Genomic DNA, 22,400 nt, shown 5'->3' with positions numbered 1-22,400 from the left:
AGGTTGTTTTGTGACAGATATTTAAATAATTTTAATAATGTATAATTTAATCGTAGAGCAATTTTACTACGTAAATACTTTTTCTATGAAAGAAGTAAATATTTACATATTATATGTATATTACAGAACCTTACGAAATAGGAAACCATCCACTAAATTTAAGTATGTAAAGTATTTATGGTGTTAATTAAATAAGTAATAGAAACATAAGCATAATTACTGCATAACAGTGTCGGATTTAGAAAAAACTATAGAAATTATTAGAATATATTAAAACCATAGTTTATTGTCTATGGTAAGACTATGGAGATTGCAATTCTGTATTGATTATTCAAATACAAATTCATAATTAAAAAATCATAAATCATTTATTGATATAGAACTTTTTAGCCGCTTATGAACGTCAATTTTTTTATATTATAATTATTTACCTATCGTCCAGTTCAGTATATAGATCCAATTGAGAAGAACTGGCAAGAAACTCAATTGAATTACTTTTTTATATATATAAAAAATATATATCACATAGATTAACAAAAAATTAATTAATTTTTATTAAAACTATTCTATTTTAATTGTATTAATAAATCTATTTATATTCTTTAAATGTATAAATTGAATTAAATAATCTCTATTAAATTATAATGAATTTTAAGCACTTTTAAATGACCGTTTTTTTTATTTTACCGTCATATTTAGGATGTATATTCATCCAAGAAAAATATGCACAAGAATATGTTTGTTATGGCAGAGGTAAATCCGAATACTATATCATCTATATATATAGCTGATATTTGCAAGTAAGCCGTTTCTTTTAGAAGTATAAATATATATGCAAAATATTTTTTTTATAATTCCTCCAAAATATGAGAATGCTAAGAATTTTTGTACTTCCGTAGTACTTTGCTTTTTTAGTGACTGCCAAAATAAAAGTTGTTCATAAGAAATTCTTCGAACATCTTTTTCAGCGTTTACATAAATAAAATAAAAGTTTATTGTTTATAAACACTGGTAGTAATATTTTTCAGATATCATAGTAAATATAAATTTGTTTTAATGTAAGTGCAAATGAGTGGCCTTTGCCATGTCACAGTCTAAAAAAACTACTGACATAAATGTCAAAAAATGGAGCTAAAATTTTCCAATTTCAAATTCATATATTTTTCCTTTTTATTTTTGATTCAGATTTTTCATCTCAGGGAAAGGCAAAAGGACTCGGCCCATACAGCTATTGTCTTCAGTAATATATTTTTTGTTTTTACAATGATATTTATAGGTATAAATAATTGTAAATCAAATCCATCCCTGGCCGTGTAGTGTGTTTACGCGCATGTACATACATAACGTACGCCGTATATAGTAGTGGGTGTAACGGAGCGGCATTAGTAGCTGTGTGCGTCTCGGGAACGCATGCGTTTCACGTACAGCCGCGTGTGGTAATCTGTGGTTTGCTGCCAATTATTTCTATTTGGAGAATAATAATCACGGAAGACATTCTATGTGAGTACTACAATCATTTTATTAATTATAAAATTAAGTGATTTTGTTTTTTTTTTCATGTTCGAAATTTGAAATATAAATTCGTGTTTCATAGACACAGTGCGTGGTTTCTTTTTAAATTTATGTAAAAACTTTTTAAGTACTTTATATTATTTGTAATTATTATTTATCTGCTTATTTTTAAAAATACGTTTCTATGGTAAAATAGACCTTCTTTAAATTAAAATGGTAATAATAATATTAAAATCGATTTGTATAATTAAAATATTGCATGAATAAGGGGGTTATTGTTAATGTAATTAGATATACATATATGTTTTTCTAATTTAATAAAATTCTAACTTATTTTTTGGAATTTAAAATATTATTGAAAAGAAACAATAGTGATGACTAGACTTAAACGATGTGGTCAAAGTTAAATATTTTATTTATTATAGTATATCATCGAAATGTAATACAACTACCCTCATTTTATATTACAAACCTGTACAGTGTAAACAAACTGCATATATACATCGCTAAAGTATTTAAACGAATTAAAAAAAACATTTATTCATATAGAACCATATGGCAAGTTCAGTTTTTTGTATTTTTACCTACTATCAAGTTTGGACAGTTATTTATAATGAACTAGAGGCCAGTCCTGGTTTCGCACGCGTTATTAAAATAATTTACACAAAACCTTAGAGTTATATAAACCTTTCTAAGAAATCAGTCTATAGATGTATGAAAACCGCATGTAAATACGTTTAGTAAGTTCTCAGATTATCGCGAATATACAGACATACGTGGCTAAGACTTTGATTATATGTATAGATTACATATTATAAACCTATCCCACGTGAAATACACAATAATTATATACTTACTAGTAATTGATCTATACATCTATACATATAAATAAAATTGGAGTGTCTGTAACAGGTTTGTAATATTGAAATAAACGTTTTTTACTACATGCATACGAATATAAATATGGTACATACACCAAAATAACAATTTTTGTCTGTTTACTCCTTATTACATCAGCTACCTGCCAAACAAAGTCCCGTCAAAATCGGTCCAGCCATTTCAGAGATTAGCCGGAACAAACAAACCGACAGACAGACAGACAAAAATTATAAAAAATGTTATTTTAGTATATGTTCCGTATATGTATTCATAAGCATGTAGTAAAAAACGGTTACTTCAATATTACAAACAGACACTCCAAGTATACTCATACTCGTGAACGAGTGCTGCTTGTAGGGACTGGTCTGCTCTTATCACTACGACTGATTTAATCTTATTGTGTTTTTATATTTGACCCTAATAAATTAGTGCTGGTTGGTAGTTTGTATTCACACGTTTCGACTTGTAAATGTGAACCTACAAGGATTATTTAAAAGAGCAACACACAAGTTTCTTGCTTATTCTTCTTGTGATGAGACAGCTTTCCGAATAAGCGGTAGATTAAAAAAAAATGTTGACTATTCAAAAGTGCTTAAATTAAGTTTTTAGCGTCTTTATTGTTACCGCTATTATTTATGTTTGTTTGTATGTTTGATAAGTCTAATGATTGCTATGGGACACAGCTATCATCATCTGTAATATACATCGTCTCGACCAGCAACATCGTATCATTCACCTGCAACAATTGCTATTTACATTATGTATATTAACAAAATATTTACAATGATATATACCTATACAAGAAGGTAATTCAATCTCGAATGACAAACTTGTTATACTATTCTTCTGTAGTAACTAGACAACGTTGTTGCCGCTCGATAATAGTTAATTCGCCACAAGTTTATTTGAATAAATAATTTTCTATTCTATTCTATTTAATTGTATTTATATGTATATGTATATAGATTAATCAAAAACTTAAAAAATAAGTTACATGCTGGTAGCTTTAAAAATGATTGGTTTTCAGCTTAGAAACATTGATAAACCTAGCCAGTCTTGTTTTATAACTAAAGTCGTATCCGTCAGGCGGGAGTATAAGTCCTTCCGCGGGTTTGGAGTGCCATCTGCACTCGCCCCCTACCGTCCGGTGAAGCTGTAAAGGCCAGCTGCGGCCAACAGCATTAGAGTAGTCTGAAAAAAAAATTGTTTTATAAAACAGACAATGTGGTTGCGAGAACAAACAACCAATAAGAACCTATTAGCACAGATAAGATAATTTTACATCTATTAGTAAATTGTACGCCAATAACATAGTTTATATACAAGTAGAGAATAATATAGAATCACTAGCTGAACCGGCAAACGTTGTTTTGCCTTATAGATTAAAATCGATGTTAAAAACTATTTTTTAACATCGATTTTAATCTATAAGGTTGGTGATAGAAGGGTGAAAATTAAGGGTTGCATGTATTTTTCAATGCCAAATCAAACATAATTTTATTTTTTAAAAAAGAAATAATATTTTGGTTCAGCTATCCTTAACGCTTAAGGATATAAAAATTAGTTATTAAATTTTATCAAAATCGGTCAAGCCGTTTCGGAGTATAAACACGAAACCTGTGACACGAGTGTGTTTATATATTAAATAATGTATAATATGACGGTCTATGTGGTATAGCGAGTACACTGCCTTACTTCCGATGGTCGCGGGTACGTTTCTTCGCTACAAACATTTGTATTCACAAGTACGATTGCTTGTATCGATTTAGGTGTTTTCTATATATATAATAGTAATCATAATAATAATAATGTTTGTTACTGTTTCTAGCAAAAACTACTGAACTGATTTTGATGAAACTTTACAGTAATATAGTTTATGCATTAGAATAACACATAGGCTATTTTTTATTGAAATTTAACGTGGGTGGAACCGCGGGCACAACTAGTAATATATATATATATATATATAGTTTCAAAAGCCTATTTGTTAGTATTTTTTTTTCTAATCTAATGTTAAAAAAAATCTTATCTACAGTACAATTACAGTGGTTACAAATTGTTAGACCTCTGCCTAACAAGTACATTAACAAAATGTATCATCTATATATATAAATAAAATTGCTGTGTCTGTTTGTAAAATTGAAATAATCGTTTCTTACTACATGCATATGAATATAAATACGGTACATACACCAAAATAACATTTTTTATAATTTCTGTCTGTCTTGTTCAGGCTAATCTCTGAAATGGCTGGACCGATTTTGATGGGACGTGTTTTGGCAGATAGCTGATGTAATAACTCCTTATTACATCAGCTACCTGCCAATAAAAGTCCCGTCAAACAAAGCCAGAACAAACAGACAGACAGGCAAAAATTGTAAAAAATGTTATTTTCATTTTCATTTGCACAAATATGTGAAGAGTCTACCAACATACAAAGATATATTAAAGAAGAGAATCTATAAAGCTCCTGTGTCTAAGGCTAAAACATCATTTGCTCAACGTCACAAAAAAATTCTCTTTCCACACATATACAATCAAATTTGCAAACTAATTGATATAAAACACTCTCAATTATCAGGTTTAAAAACACTCCTCAACAGTATACTGATGTCCTGGACATATGAGGACACTGAGAAAATACTAAAACCCGTAATATAAATTTAGACAATTCTGAAATATTCTAATGATTCTATATGAATTTACAACACTTCCAAATAACATTCTTACTCACTCAAACACACACACACACACACACACTCACACGTACACACATACACACACACACTCGCCGACTAACAAATACATATCTGTAATTTTTATTATTGTATTCTTTGTTTATTTTATTTTATTTTTTGTCATATATTACTAGTATTAATATTATATAAACACTAAATTTTTATATGCACTCTGATCGCCGTACCTATGTAACGTTAACTGTCAAACCTGCTTTGATTTCCACGATACAGGCATTGCCTAGTGTGGGGTCATAGTTACAATGTTATTTAAGTTATATTTTATGAAATAAATGTTATTCTATTCTATTCTATTCATATATGTACCGTATTTATTCACATCCATATAGTAAAAAACGGTTATTTCAATATTACAAACAGACACTCCAATTTTATTTATACGTATAGATTTGTATCAGATCCAGGGAACATTAATTCAGATAAACACACAGCTTGATGCGTTGTTAGAATACAGTATACTTCGGTTAAAACGTTCAATTACTCAAGGTTCTTTTTTAAATGTAATAAGGTAAAGGGCCATATTATGGAACATTGTACTAGTTTATGAAACAAGTGATAAAAATCCGAATTACAAATAATTTCTAACGTATTCAGTATTTATAATATTATCTATATGATCTTTAATAACCTATTTATTGATTAAATTAATTTATTTTTGTAAACACCTTAAAATGTATAGAAAAAAAAAATAGATGAAATGCCCGTGTCAGGTTGCATGAAAAAAGACTGTCTTTTAGAGTTAGAGAATGACACGTGTCATCACAATTGTTTTAACAATTTGAAATATTTGTCAATGATACAAAAATACTTGAAACATGTCAATCAAAAGTTTGACTTATTATCTATTGATTGATAATGAATTTAAAGTACTTTAATAAGGTATTTATTTTTTATTTAGGTGTTTCATAATTGCCGCAAAAATTTCTAAACAGACCGTATTTATGGAACAGTATATTCAGTGTTCCACATCCCCCTCACATTCGATTTTCTTAGTTGTCCGTAATTATGAAACAGCAAAAAGTGGACAATATTTAGTTAATTTCGTGTTAATCATTGTTAATTAATTACAACAAAGCAATTTACGTTAGAACAGTTTATATTTCTAAAAATTTGCATTTAGATATGTACATAGATTGTAAAATTCTATGAAAATGAAAAACTAACCTCAAAAATGAATAAGCTGGATGATAAATATTGTTTTATATTAATTAAAACATATACTTAAGTGGAAAACCTGCCTGAAAAAATTAATAACACTTTATTTAATTCAAAATTTTTACGAAGCACCTACATATCACATTTTTATAGATGTTTTTAAATTAATAATTTTTGTAGGTAGATACATTTTTTTTATAGAATTTGATATCTTTATTCTATAGATTTATTTTATATTGTTATTTTTATTTTTGATTGTTTGGTATAATTTTTATAATTTGATATTGGTTGGTTTTCCTGAAATAAATAAACAAACTGTCAAAGAAGTGACGTTGGTAAATTTGAATTTTTAGTGAAAGAACAGAACAGTAAGAAAATAATTTGATTAATAATCAAGTCGAATGATAAAACTATTGATTACATGACACTTAACAATGATTGTCATTCTTCTAATAAATATTCTCCTCTGATAAATACCAGTACCCAGTCTCAACAAAGCAGCCATTCCTGAGGTAATTACTGTATGAAATTATAGTATAAAATGAACCTTAGATATGGTTACTGAAGCTCATTCTGGTATTTATGAAAGTAGTAATTTAAATTGACTAAATTTAACTAATATTTTGAAGCGTAATGTTGGTGATGAATTAATATTTGAGTTGAATTTGAAGTCAAGAAAAAATAGATTAAAGCTGAGTCATCAGGTAAACTCAAACTACCTTCTGCTGGCACATCTGATCGATGGATGCAATATGACTAAAAAAAAGAAACTGATCGTAAAACTAAAGAAGAAAAGCTACATAAAAGAAAACAATTACTAAATGAGAAAAAAGTGATAGCTGATGAACGGAAAAAGCTACTAGAGAACGCATTACTACAAAGGATCAAAGAAGAAATGAAATAGTTGAATTTTTGGTTTAATTAAATGTATATTCGGTTTTTATATCTTGTTTATTAATGCTAAGATTTGAAACTGTTTTTGTCATACTTACTTTGTAAGTGAATATTTATTTATTGCTTGTTTATTCGTATAATTTTTAAATCTAACTGTATTAATAATTAGTAATAAAACTTTTGATACTATGAATAAATAAATTAGTAACTGAAAAATGTTTTTAATGCGAGTACTTCAGTTCATTTTGAGTTCCATAATTTGGGACATTCCCGATGGAACACCCGTACGTGTTGCTTTAGACTGTTTCATAAATACGGCCGTATGTACTTGTCTGTTATTTTATTCAATTTATTAGCATTTTCAACTAAAACTCACTTGATAATAATTATTATCACTTCAGTAGATATCAGGCAAACTATTAACTTAGAAAAATTCAATGTTTCAACTCTATTTTTTTTTAAACAATGTAAAATATTCAACTCCTACTCAAAAGGTGTTTCATAATATGGCCCTTTACCTTACATTGTTATATTTTGTATTCTTATCCATTAATATTATTCGTTCATCTAATTCTTCACGCTACGTTATACGGTACGAAAAAATTAGTAACGTGTAGCTCTTTTTTCGTTCACTTTCCTAATTAGTTCCATGCGGGCATGACATTTTAATTACAGCTCTTGTTATTGCTGTATTGGACTGAACACAATGATGGACAGCTGTAAAAAGGGGTATTACATTATCAAATACTAGCGCAAAACCCACGTATTTATAGCATATATGTTATTCTGATGTATAGTTACATTATTGTAAAGTTTCATTAAAATGTATTTAGTAGTTTTTGCGTGAAAGAGTAAGAAACATCCATCCAATTCATCCATTACCACCCTTGTTGATGCACCGCTGCACCGGACTGAACACAATAATGGACAGCTGTAAAAAGGGGCATTACATTATCAAATACTAGCGCAAAACCCTCGTATTTATAGCATATATGTTATTCTGATGATGTATAGTTACATTATTGTAAAGTTTCATTAAAATTAATTCAGTAGTTTTTCCGTAAAAGAGTAACAAACATCCACCCATACGGACACACAAAGTTTCGCTTTTGTAATGTCAGTAAGATAGCAGTTTAATTACCGCTCTTGTTATTGATGCATTGGACTGAACACAATGATGGACAGTTGTAAAAAGGGGTATTACATTATCAAACACTAGCTGTGTCAGCGATTTTATCCGCGTAAATTTATAGCCTGTGACATTCTGATGTATAAGCTATATTATTGTAAAGTTTCATTAAAATTCATTAGTTTTTGCATGAAAGAGTAATAAATGTTATAGTTTTTTTATATGTGTGTAGGTAAAAGAAAAAAACTATAGGAAAAGACTTGGAATACGGAGATGTACAGTAGGAAACGATTGACAAAGCAGAATTGAAGTATAAATAAAATTGTACTATAAATAATAATAATAATAATCTCAGGACAATTCACACAGCGCCATCTAGACCCAAGTTAAGCTAGCTAAAGCTTGTGTTATGGGTCCTAGACAACTGATACAAATACATAGATATAATTTTTTTTCGTAAATACATACATATTATACATAGAAAATACCCAGACCGATACAAACAATCATACTCATGAATACAAATGTTTGTGCCGTGCGAGGAATCGAACCCGCGACCATCGGACGTAAAGCGATGTGCTAGACCGCTAGACCACCGAGGTCGTAAATAGTCATAAAAGAACTATAAATTTAGAATAAAATAAAAAAGACATTTCTGATTAGCCAGGTACAACAAACATTCACAAATCCTGGATGGATTGATGAATGTTTACAAACTTTCGCGTTTATAGTATTACTAAGATAAAATATTCTATTGGATCGAATTTTGTAAGTTTAGAATTTCAACTGTATATTTAAAGAATCTGGGTGTTATTTTGCATTCCGAGTCGCTGTCTGGTCGTCGAACAGTCAACGGCTTCAAAGCTATATCCGAGTGTTCATTGCCTGATGATACCTCGTTCAGAGGCGAAACGAAAACGAAATTGAAGAATTCGTTAACGATAATAATATTTTTATAGAAAAACTTTAAATCTATAGCACTGACAATATTATCTGATTACATTAATAATGAGTGCGTAGCGACTTCTATGTTGATTATTGCATGCCTCTTATTTGTTATACTGTAATTATTTATATAAAAAAAAACATCTATTAAAAAGAGCAACACACAAGTTTCTTGCTCATTCTTCTTGTGATCATCTGCATTCCGAATGAGTGGTAGAATCAAAATATGACTATTCAAAAGTGCTTGTAATGAGTTTATTTGAATAAAGATTATTTCTATTTCTATTTCAAACAATATGGATGGTAGATTCAATAACGGACAGAATTTGATAAGCTACAGGAAGACAATAATGCTTCCAGTAGCGGTGGTTTCTTAATTTATTTTATCGAATTAGGTGTTATTTTATATTCCGAGTCGCTGTCTGGTCGAACAGTCAACGGCTTCAAAGCTATATCCGAGTGTTCATTGCTTGATGATGTCTCACACAGAGAAGAAGCGTGTCGAAATGTGAGTGCAGATTCAATAACAGACAGAATTTGATAAGCTACAAGAAGGTAATAACGCTGCCAGTAGCAGTGATTAGGTTTCTGCATTTAATATTTGTAGTTTCACACTTGCTAATGGTAGAAGAATTAAACAAAATAATATCAATGCTATAAGTCATAAACTTTGATTGCAGTTGCTATAAGAAGGTAATAACGCTGCCAGTAGCAGTGATTAGGTTTCTGCATTTAATATTTGTAGTCTCACACTTGTTAATGGTAGAAGAATTAAACAAAATAATATCAATGCTATAAGTCATAAACTCTGATTGCAGTTTTACGTGTAGACATTAATTACGATAGAGGTAAAGATTTAGGAGGTAATAACATGAGTGAGAGAAAGCCTATCTTTTGTCTCACGCCTTGAAATCTTAAAAACAATAACTGAAATAAAAATAAAACCTAATATGTTAGTAGTCGATGTCCCTTAACTAACATATCTCTAAGAACACAAAATCTGTGCATAAGGCAGACGCATGACTAATACAGCCTTATCAAATGATACCAAAACAAACATTGATTCTCCGTAGACAGTAAACGAGAGATTGTAAAGACAGTAAAATTATATGACCAATATCTGTCTTAGAATGACGTAATATTTTAGAATGACGTAATTTTAATAAAGAAATCTTTCGGGCTTTGGACGTTTATCCTCTAAACTGAGTTACGGTTGTATATGTCTTTCGAAACAAACAACAATAGATTTTTACCAGCCTTGTGCAGAAAATTAGTCATTTATGATACTAATTTATATATCTAACTTAAGTGTGTCTGAAAAAATGTAGTAGAATTCTTGTGTTGTCCATTTAGTCTAAATCTATCTGGTGCTAAACAACAACCATCATCATCTGCAGAAACACTGTTTGCCATCGGGTCGCTGATTCGGCGTTTCATATATCACTATGACGACGCCGACCCCAAATAAATGGGATAAGGAAGAATCCTTATCCCATTTATTTGAGGTCGGCGTATTATGTTTTTCTCTTCCATTCATCTCTGTTGCTAATCAACAAATGTAAGTCTCTTACAACGTTCCCGCTGGGCATGAACCTTAGCCCTTTCCTTTCAGTTATTACGTCCTACTTTATTTATAATTATGTCTGTGTCTTTTGTTTTTTCATGAATTGCTTCATTTAGTTTTAATTGAAGAAACCGAAAATGCTTATAACAAATTTAATTAACTATATTATAAATAATATTTTAATATAACAATTATAATTGTACATATAGTTTAATTAGTGTTAAAATGAACTTCGGTAACAGCATCAATCTGAGATAGATCTAGTTATATTAAAATATTAGCTAGTCATTTACCTTTCGACTTAAATTGTAAAGTTAGAACTATTATTTAAAAGAGCAATACGTAAATTTTTTGTTCTTTCTTCTTGAGATGAGATACCTTTCCGAATGACTTCTAGATTAAAAAGAGATAACTATGACTATTCAAAAGCGCTTAAATTAAGTTAATTTGAATAAAGGATTTTCTATACTATTCTGTAATATCTAGTATAAAACCGAAATACTAAATAATATCAGAGTTAAGCTCTTTAGGCTTAACCTGCAGTGTGTATAGTGAAATATGAAACGCCGAATCAGCGAGCGGATGGCAAACAGTGTTTCGTTGTCGCGAACAGTGGTCTATTATTGCTGACAATACTATACAATCGTTCTTGAAACTGTTTTCTATACATGGTCAGCAATGTTTTATTACTATAGCACGTTCATCACATAGACTGATCAATAACGGAGTCTAGGAAGTGATGTTTCTGGCATTTTGCCATTTGGGCTTGGGCATGCTTTACCTATTACAATCTTCTAATCTTATATAATACTAGCTACTCGCCCCGACTTCGCCCGTATATACATGTATTATATATATAAACTTTTTACTTGAATCAATCTATATATTTAAAAAAAACTGCTTCAAAATCCGTTTCGTAGTTTTAAAGATTTAAGCATACATAGGGACGGACAGATAGCGACAGCGACTTTGTTACTATGTAATAATTACAAACGCGAAAGTTTGTGAGTATGGATGAATGTTATATCTATATCTATATATCTATGTATTTATATCAGTTGTCTAGTACTCATAACACAAGCTCTGCTTAGCTTGGTACAAGATGGCGCTGTGTATATTGTCCAGACACTAATATGATTACTTATAATACGCGACGTTTACCCCTTACCATCTGGCGGGCCGTCTGTTTATCAGCCTTTTCAATTACTTAAAAAATTAGGATTAATGTATGCTGGTAAACTGCTATGTGTGTCGTCTGAAACAACTGCCATTGACTGTGCGAGCACGTGACAATTCACATGTGGCTTCTGAAAATTACATGATCATATTGGCTTAATACTGTTATTTATTTTGAAACTTCGCCAACAAACGTCAGTGGAGTTACTTCAAATCATTACTATATTGCGATGTATTGCTGATTCAGTTACTGATTTCATCATCCATATTTCTCTGATTGATTTGTATTAGGTTCGAAAAGTGATGGTGATGATGTTGATATATTCTAATTTCACAAAAAAAAAATGTTGTTAGATATGTTTTCTCTTATGAGAAGAATTCGGAAGAAATTTGCTTAGCAATGAGTAACTAGCTGTACCCGCGACTTCGTCCGCATGGAATTTAACTTTATTTTTCTAAATTGAAAGATTTTTTCTACAATAAAAGTAGCCTAAGTTACTCCTTATTACATCAGGTACCTGCCTATAAAAGTCCCGTCAAAATCGGTCCAGCAATTTCAGAGATTAGCCAGAACAAACAGACAGACAGATAAAAATTGTAAAAAATGTTATTTTGGTGTATGTACTGTATTTATATTCATATGCATGTAGTAAAAAACTGTTGTTTCAATATTACAAACAGACACTCCAATTTTATTTATATGTATAAATATACTTATGATATACAAGTGAATAATTTTGGAATTCCTAAAAGTACAATTTTATAATTATATCTAAATATTATACAATCTTGGATTATTGACTAGTAAGTAATAAAGATTGCAAGCTCGCATACAACATGCAATATGAAATAGGAAACATAACAAATTTTATTATTCCGTCAGGCAGGAGTTGGCCTTCAGCCGCTCCATAAGTCCTTCCGCGGGTTTGGAGTGCCATCTGCACTCGCCCCCTATCGTCCGGTGAAGCTGTAAAGGCCAGCTGCGGCCAATAGCATTAGAGTAGTCCGAAAAAAAAATCGTCATTGGAGGTATAGTTCTCTCCCGTCAACAGTCCCACAACATATCTGTTACAGGCTTGGTGAGCCGATTGCAGGATACAAAAGGAAAAAAAAATGTTAACATACGAAACAATGAACAAAGTGAACAAATAAAGTAATATACATAGGTTTTTTGGAATGAATGCTATACATTATTCTTATTGTTTCGTATCGTGTTGCAGATGAAATACGACTATATGTTGAATATAATAGTTCTCTGAAATCATACAGCACTTGGTCAAATAGAAATTAATATAAATATGAAACTGTATCACATTCTACGCTATTAATTTTATTTTGTATACGTCTAGCCATATATATAGCCATAATAGCCAACGAATAAACATCCTCTACGCAATTAATATATTAAGTTTGTGAATCATATGTGGAATCATGGGGTTTTTTATGGATACTAATAATCTCAGGACAATTCACACAGCGCCATCTAGACCCAAGTTAAGCTAGCTAAAGCTTGTGTTATGGGTACTAGATAACTGATACATACACATAGATTTTATTTGTAATCAAATATTATACATAGAAAACACACAGACCGATACAAACAATCATACTCATGAATACAAATGTTTGTGCCGTGCGAGGAATCGAACCCGCGACTATCAGTCGTAAAGCTTAATAAATAAATATTATACATAGAAAACACGCAGACCGATACAAACAATCATACTCATGAATACCAATGTTTGTGCCGTGCGAGGAATCGAACCCGCGACCATCGGTCGTAAAGCGGTGTGCTAGACTGCTAGACCACTGAGGTCGTCAAGATAATGGAATGGTGCACCTGCGCTAACGGATTATGCTGGCGGGGCTCCAGTGGAGGATGATAAGATGAGCATGAGGTCAGGTAAGTTCGCCCATCGTGTCAAATTCATCAGGAATTTATCACGATGGTTTCTAGGAGGAAGAGGTTCTGAAATAGTGCAGTGCTAATAATGGGGTCATTAGTACACATTCCTAACAATCCCCTTAGAGCGTGGGGTTAGGTTGGACTTACCATTGATCCCAGGGTTTTCTCTTACCATTCACCAGTATCAGTTATACGTATCAGGGTACAGGGAATGTGCTAGCATAATTCCACTAGTTGTATACTCAATTTTTAACATTATGTTTTTATTATATTCGAGCGTATGTCTTGGCGTAAGGTAGGCAGTAAGGGTTACGTTTTACGTCAATTTCCTTTTGTGTTTTGAATTATATGACTAGTTCATCAATCAATAAATCGATTTACTGATTACAAGTAGGTGTAAAATAAATTATAATAATGTTAAAAGATGCCCATTTCTATCCACAGATGCAGCATATTTGTTTTTAATATCACAATATATTTATATTTAGTTGACCTTAAACAAATTTTTAATTTTTAATAAATTTGGTTGTTTTATTAAGTTTTTATTTGCGTATAATGATATACATATATAACATATAACTTCCATATCTTGGACGATTATTGTTATTGCTTTAATCTGACGATATATTAAATTAAATTTTTTATTTCTGACTAGCTGTTCCCGTGACTTCGTCCGCGTGGAATTTAACTTTATTTTTATAAAATAAAAGATTTTTTTTAATTGCTGCTTATTACATCAGCTGCTTGCCAAAAGAAGTCCCGTCAAAATCGGCCCAGCCATTTCGGAGATTAGCCGGAACAAACACACAGACAAATAAAAATTGTAAAAAATGCTATTTTGGTGTATGTACCGTATTTATATTCATATGCATGTAGTAAAAAAGGGCTATTTCAATATTACAAACAGACACTCCAATTTTATTTATATGTATAGATATACTTATGATATACAAGTGAATAATTTTGGAATTCCTAAAAGTACAATTTTATAATTAAATCTAAATATTATACAATCTTGGATTATTAGTAATAGTAGTAGACTAGTAAGTAATAAAGATTGCAAGCTCGCATACAACATGCAATATGAAATAGTAAACATAACAAATGTTGTTATTAAGGTGTATTTACTTGGATACAAAATAATTTATGACAAACAAACAGACACAGGTATGCATTTAATTATAATTTATGTATTGCCATGCCCTTTTGAGGTTATTGCGCTTAAAGTGGCTTTGGGCACAATGAAAATATTAGCTCATCCTGCAGAAACGAGTTTCGCTGGCTATGCAACCGGTCCGGTGGAATACCATAGGGTTTCTCACGACTACAGCTGTGGACAGTGTTGCCAGATAACTGTTCGTTTTTCCCTTAAATTCTTTATAAAATCTGCGGAAAAATCTGAGTTTTTAAGAAAAAAATTCCTGTTACTAGCAGATTGTCCACCATTCTTTTTATAAATATTATATTATTTTGACGGCCGCAGTGGTCTAGCGGTTTAATAATACACCTCCTTACTTTGCGGGTTTGATTCCTCGCACGGCACAAATATTTGTATTCATGAGTATGATTGCTTGTATCGGTCTGGGTATTTTCTATGTATAATATGTATGTATTTACGAAAAATATATATCTATGTATTTGTATCAGTTATTTAATATGCGAACTACATAGATAACTGATACAAATCCATATACATATTATTTTTATATGTAACTCATGACTTGACATGACTTCTTTGCGAGCCCTCTCGGGAATTATATGTACTCATAGAACATACAATTATTTAGTTTTTTAATAATAATTGATGTGTTCCAATTTCAGTCACACTCTCAATAAGAAGTCTGTATTGATAGCTCATATAGATCGTGATAATTTTCTAATTGGTTTATTTGGTTCTTATCCTAGTCTTCATTTGGGATTACATATCCCCATTTCTAACAATACCTTTTACCCTTATGCACTTATACGTATTATACATAGGGTTTCTCACGATTACAGCTTTAGATAGTGTTGCTAGGTGACACTGATTTTTTCGCTTAAGTTCTAACCAAAATCCACTCAGAATTCAGTGTTTAAAGAAATCTCAAATAAAGAGGTCTATATTGGCTGTTCTAATGGGACGTAGTTTCTAATATACTAATATTATTCTTGTTTAATCTTGCCTTTTTAAAAATATATTCTAATAAATCTCTCAATTTATATCCGTCATCTTCCTCAAAACCTCCAAACTTTGCACATGTTAAATTTTCCTCTATCGCCTCAAACTCCCCAAATTTAGGGAAAACCTCCACTCTAGCATCACTGGCTGTAGATCATTCAGCCGATATAAACATAGGACTATCAGGATCGTCTTGAAATTTATGTTTAATTATCTGTGCTCATTTAATTTGATTCCCGATTGAGACAAGCGAGTTTATATGTTGATTATAACTCAATGCAATCTTACATGTATTTTTTTCTTCTATGATAATGTAATAGCGCACTCGTCTGCGCTAACGGTTTACGCTGGTGAGACACCAGTGGAGGATGATAAGATGAGCATAGGCAACTGATGATGAACTGGCTGGTGTCGGTCTGCGGTCAGTTCAAAATTTTATAATAAAAACAACATTTAGTGCGCTTCTGGAATATAACTTCACTATTTGCATCCCCCCCGATCAATCCCCACTCTAACTATATTATCTATTGAATCACTCTATCTATAAAAAAACCGCTTCAAAATCCGTTGCGTAGTTTTAACGATTTAAGCATACATAGGGACGGACAGACAGCGAGAGCGACTTTGTTTTATACTATGTAATATATACTATGTAAAATACATAAAGATCTATGAGGACTTACTGCACTATGCTAACTGAGAATTAATATTTAAGTTGCTATGCAGCTACTTCGGGCAAAGAATTAGTCTAGCCATTCAAAGAGAGAACGCTGCCAGTATCTTCGGAACGTTGCCTAAAGGGACCCCTTTTAATAATATATTTTAGTCAACATATTATATTTTTTTTAACTTTTTAATTATACAATTAGGTTATGTAAATAATATAATAAGTTGCTATTATGTTGTTGACAAAAATTTACTGTATTATGTTATATTATACAATTTATATTGTTTTAGGTGAATAAATAAATAAATAATGTGTAGGGAACAATGACTAGTATCTAATTGCCTATTATGCAACTATTCAATGTTAATTACAGCATACCTTGCGGTTGTAAATCATGGTATCGTGTGATATTTTACACCTACGTTTAGATACGTTGCAGGTCATAAGACACTGTTATTTTAGTGTATATATTTATGTGAATGACTGATATAGATGTCTTCAGTACATAGTATAAAACAAAGTCGCTGTCGCTGTCTGTCCGTCCCTATGTGTGCTTAAATCTTTAAAACTACGCAACGGATTTTGAAGCGATTTTTTTTATAGATAGAGTGATTCAAGAGGAAGGTTTGTATGTATAGTACATTTACACCCGTGCGAAACCGGGGTAGGTGGCTAGTATATTATAAAACAAAGCCGCTGTCGCTATCTGCCCTTCCCTATGTGTGTATGTATGTGTGTATGTAACATTTACACCCGTGCGAAGAAGAATTTCCGTCACTGATGGGTATATTTTACTAACTTTTATATCGCTCAGTCTAGGTCCTGCTAGATACTGTATATGCTAACTGTATAGTTTACATGTATCTAGTAAACGAAGAATCAGTTAAAAACATCAATTCCCACTGAAAGTCTTTTAATATTGGCCAGATTCGAACTCACGACCTTTATGGTATTATGCACTAGTATAGGAGACCATTACGCCATGACGACACAATGTTTATTTCTCAATAACTGATTACTTAGAAGACAAACGTGCCTGCATTTAGTATACACTGTTCAAATATCGAATTTTAATTTATTTATATGATATTGGAATTACACTTTTATGTATTTATAATGACATATTTTTATTGTTTGCGATCGCAAATAGTGTTAATAGAATAATGCTGGCCATCAAGAAATAAATAATATTTTCTTTTGCAAGTCTCTATTTCCAAAAAATAGCCGTTAAATATTTATTAAAAATAAAATGCACCATTTTGAAAAAGGAACGGCGAACAGCTGCAATATTGTCTTGTTTCTTTTTATGAATCTATACACATTCTTCTCGTACATTCCACAGCGTCACCGATAAAGACATCAAGTGTGCAAAATGATTTATTAAATTTTTACTTTATTATTATAATTATAACGTACAATATTCCTATAACAAATATTTATATATGACATTAATAAATTAACTGATTTGATAAAATATGTAAGTTTGTAGTTGAATATGCGTTATTTCGTGCCATATTGTAGCATTTAGAATAATATAGATTAATATTATGAAGCATGTATGTATTTAATTTTTCTTGAAGTTACCTAAGGAGATAACAGTTTCCTAAGTAGACTTTATACAAAGTCGTCTGCGTACCAGATACTTATATAACCTATATGGCAGTGAGGTGGCTTGCTTGGTAGAGTCAGATATGGCAGAGAAATTACTGGGTACGGAGGCGTGATATCTATTTACCCCAATCAAGAATGCATAAGATAAATAATGAATACATTAGAGGAAGTACGAAAATAGCGTCGATATCGGAGAGGTTGAAGAGTAATCGTCTGCCATGGTATGGGCATGTAATGCGTAGGAATGAAGATAATATTTTAAGGAAGGTGTTACATATGAATGTGGATGGTTATAAAGGCAGATGATGGCCGAAAAAGAGATGGATGGACTGTGTGAAAGATGATATGGTAAGAAATCCCTTTCTTACCATATCATCTTAGAAATAATGAGATGACTGCGAACAGGGATGAATGGAAGAGAAAAAATATTACGCCGACCACAAATAAATGGAATTAGGAAGAAGCGGATTCATCATCTGCTTCTTCCTAATTCTTGCCTCAAAAAAGCTTGGTGTGCTCAGTAGAGCACACCAAGCTTTTTTGAGGCTATACCGTCTCACTCTACTGAGTGAGACGGTATTTCACGGCGGCGCAGTTCCGGCCGCACATGGAATACTGTTCTCATCTCTGGGTGGGAGCACCACAATACCAGCTACTTCCATTTGACCGCATTCAGAACCGAGCAGCCAGAATCCATTGGTAATCAACGTCTATGTGACAGACTCGACCCATTGGCTTTGCGGCGAGATATTGCATCTCTGTGCATTTTCTACCGCATATATCACGGGGAGTGTTCTAAAGAATTAATACCAGCTGCAGAGTTTCACCACCGTACCACCCGCCAGAAACTGAAATACCATCCTGATCATCTGAATGAATGGCGGTCTTCCACAGTGCGGTTTTCTAGAAACTTTTTGTCACGCACAACCACATTGTGGAATCACCTTCCAGCAATGGTATTTTCGAACCGATACGATATTGAAACCTTAAGAAAAGAGCTTATTCCTTTTTAAAAGGCCGACAACATACTTGAAATTCCCCTGGTGTTGCGGGTGCTCATGGCCGGCGGTAATCACTTACCATCAGGTGAGCCGCATGCTCGTACGTCCCCTGTGTTATAAAAAAATGAAAACGACGTGACCAGAGCCGGTCACACCGTACTATATATAAAACAAAAAATAATTAGTATAAAGAAATTACCATTTCTATTGATGAAAATGCACTCGTGATAACAATATCTATGTGAAATGATTACAGCCATTAGTTATATCTATCACATATTACTTAAATCATTATTTAATGATAATAAGTACAATTTCATATACTAAACTATGCATCTTGTGGTTTCGTTTTATCTAACAAATTGTTTAACATTAACTGCATGATTGTTTATGACTGTTGCATGACTGTTGTATGACTGTTATGACTGTGCTATTGTTATACAGCCTCGGTGGTTTAGCGGTTTAGGATGCCGCTTCATATCAGATGGTCGGTTTCGATTCCTCGCACGGCGCAAAAATTTGTATTCATGATTATTATTGTTTGCATCATTCTCAGCGTTTTCTATGTAGCGGTTTAGCACACCGCTTTCCTTCTGATGGTCGCAGGTTCGATTCCTCGCACGGTACATTTATTTGTATTCATGAGTATGATTGTTTGTGTCGGTCTGAGCGTTTTTTATTTGTATTATGTATGTATTTACAAAATGCAACTAAGTACTTAAAATACTAAGTAAAAAACATTAAAGTACTAACTATTATTATTTATTTTTTATTTCTCTTCTTTTCTCTTATTTAAAAGAAAGCTAAGTGTGGGAGAGGTATGTGAAGATGTTATTATTGTCAAAATCAGAAATTTTCTTGTTATGCGACAAGTGTTTAGTAATATGGCTTTTAGTAAGAGATATTTATTATAATTATCTATACATATAAATAAAATAACTACACTACACCGAAATAACATTTTCTACAGTTTTTGTCTGTCTGTCTGTTTGTTCCGGCTAATCTCTGAAATGGCTAGACCGATTTTGACGGGACTTCTTTTGGCATGTAGCTGATGTAATAAGAAGTAACTTAGGCTACTGTTATTTTAGAAAAATAAAGTTAAGTTCCACGCAGACGAAGTCGCGGTTGCAGCTAGTTATTATATAAAAGTCCATAGTGTAAATAAATAAAATAAAACAGGAAACAAGGCAGAAATTACCTGAGGATGAGGATGTACTCAATTATAAAAACCACTAGTTAGCAATAATTTACTTCCCAAACGACAGTGACGTCAACATTTACAATTTTTTCTATATCTTTACGTCAGCAATATAAATGTATAATAATAATGCATTATATATAAACATTTAATAATAATACATTATAATAATATGTAGTCCATTATATATAATAGTCCATAATAACAAAATCATTGCCACAATTGTGCGGTAAGTTGGAATACGATGTTATCAAAATAATGGTGAGAATTTGAAGAGTTGAAAACCGTTTTGTTTAGGACCTTTTTTGTATATATTTTGTATAAAACTATCAACACACGGACGGGTATGAGATGGCGAGAGTTGCCAGTATAAAACAAAAAAAAAAAACATATATATATATATTCTAGCTGTCCCAGCAAACGTTGTTTTGCCATATAAATTAATAACGCTATAAAAAATAGGGGTTGATGATAGAAGGGTGAAAATTTAGGATTGTATGTATTTTTGTATGTTGTATCATAAAAAAATAGAAACTAAAAATTTTGTCTAAAAAATAAAAAAAAAAATTAGGGGTGGACTACCCCTAACATTTTGGGGGATGAAAAATATATGTTGGCCGATTCTCAGACCTACTCAATACGCTCACAAAATTTCATGAGAATCGATCAAGCCGTTTCGGAGGAATATGGGAACGAAAACTGTGACGCGAGAATTTTATATATAAGATATATATTTGTATATGATAATGAAATAGTACCACCTGCGCTAGCGGTTTACGCTAGTGGTACCAGTTGAGGATGATAATATGACCATGAGGTCAGGTCAGTTAGCCCATTGTGATAAATGCACCTGGAACTTATCACGATGGTTTCTAGGGGGAACCGCGTGGAGGTCAACCTACATGGTACATTATTAGCAATGAGGTCAAGAATCCACATTACTAACAACCCCCTTTTCGCACCGACTTTCCGGGATTTGTGACACGCGTGTTGCATTCCATGATGAAATTGTTAGCATTATAAAATTACCAGAGAGGGAATTTCTGTACAGTTCCCAAGATTTGTGACAGCGTGTTGCATTCTGTGACGAAATTGTTAGCATTCTAAAATTACCAGAGAGGCAAATTCTGTACAGTTCCCAAGATTTGTGACAGCGTGTTGCATTCTGTGACGAATTTGTTAGCATTCTAAAATTACCAGAGAGGAAAATTCCGGACAGTTCCCGGAATTTTTTTTAAATAGTGCACCCGGCTGCGTTAACGGTTTTCGCTGGCGGGGCATCAGTGGAGGTTGATAAGACGAGCATGAGGTCAGGTCAATTAGCCCATCGTGACAAATTCACCAAGAATTTATCACGATGGGATCCAGGGGGAACGTGTAGGTCAACCTGACATGGTACATTAATAAGTTCCACGTGAATTTATCAAATTCAACTGGAACATATCACGATGGTTTCCAGATGGTACCGTATAGAGGGAATTTTGACATGGTACATTGCTAGCAATGGGGTCAAGAATCCACATTACTGACAATATCCTTTCTCCGACTACATATATAATGATGTTATCTAAAAGTGTCTAGTATATCAGTTTGGTCTAATGTCAGTATTTTTTTATGACGACCTCGGTGGTCTAGCGGTCTAGCACACCGCTTTACGTCCGATGGTCGCGGGTTCGATTCCTCGCACGACGCAAACATTTGTATTCACGAGTATGATTGCTTGTATCGGTCTGGGTGTTTTCTATGTATGTATTTACAAAAAAAAAATATCTATGTATTTGTATCAGTTGTCTAGTACCCATAACACAAGCTTTAGCTAGCTTAACTTGGGACTAGATGGCGCTGT

General features: G+C 32.0%; 1 protein-coding gene across 1 annotated transcript in view; it reads left to right on the top strand.

The window, feature by feature from the left end:
* The first annotated feature begins 1,403 nt into the window (after positions 1-1,403).
* LOC131845455 (sodium-coupled monocarboxylate transporter 2) overlaps positions 1,404-22,400 on the top strand; it is a 45,404-nt gene continuing 24,407 nt past the window's right edge. The window contains exon 1 of the mRNA XM_059194520.1: positions 1,404-1,500. The gene's annotated coding sequence lies outside the window, so the exon portion shown is untranslated. The remainder of the gene's footprint in view (positions 1,501-22,400) is intronic.

Source organism: Achroia grisella, unplaced genomic scaffold (genome assembly GCF_030625045.1).
Source record: "Achroia grisella isolate CSIRO2021 unplaced genomic scaffold, CSIRO_AGI_Agris_v1 utg474, whole genome shotgun sequence".
Lineage (NCBI taxonomy): Eukaryota > Metazoa > Arthropoda > Insecta > Lepidoptera > Pyralidae > Achroia > Achroia grisella.
The sequence above is the reverse complement of the archived record's forward strand: the minus strand, read 5'-3'. Positions and strand labels throughout refer to the sequence as shown.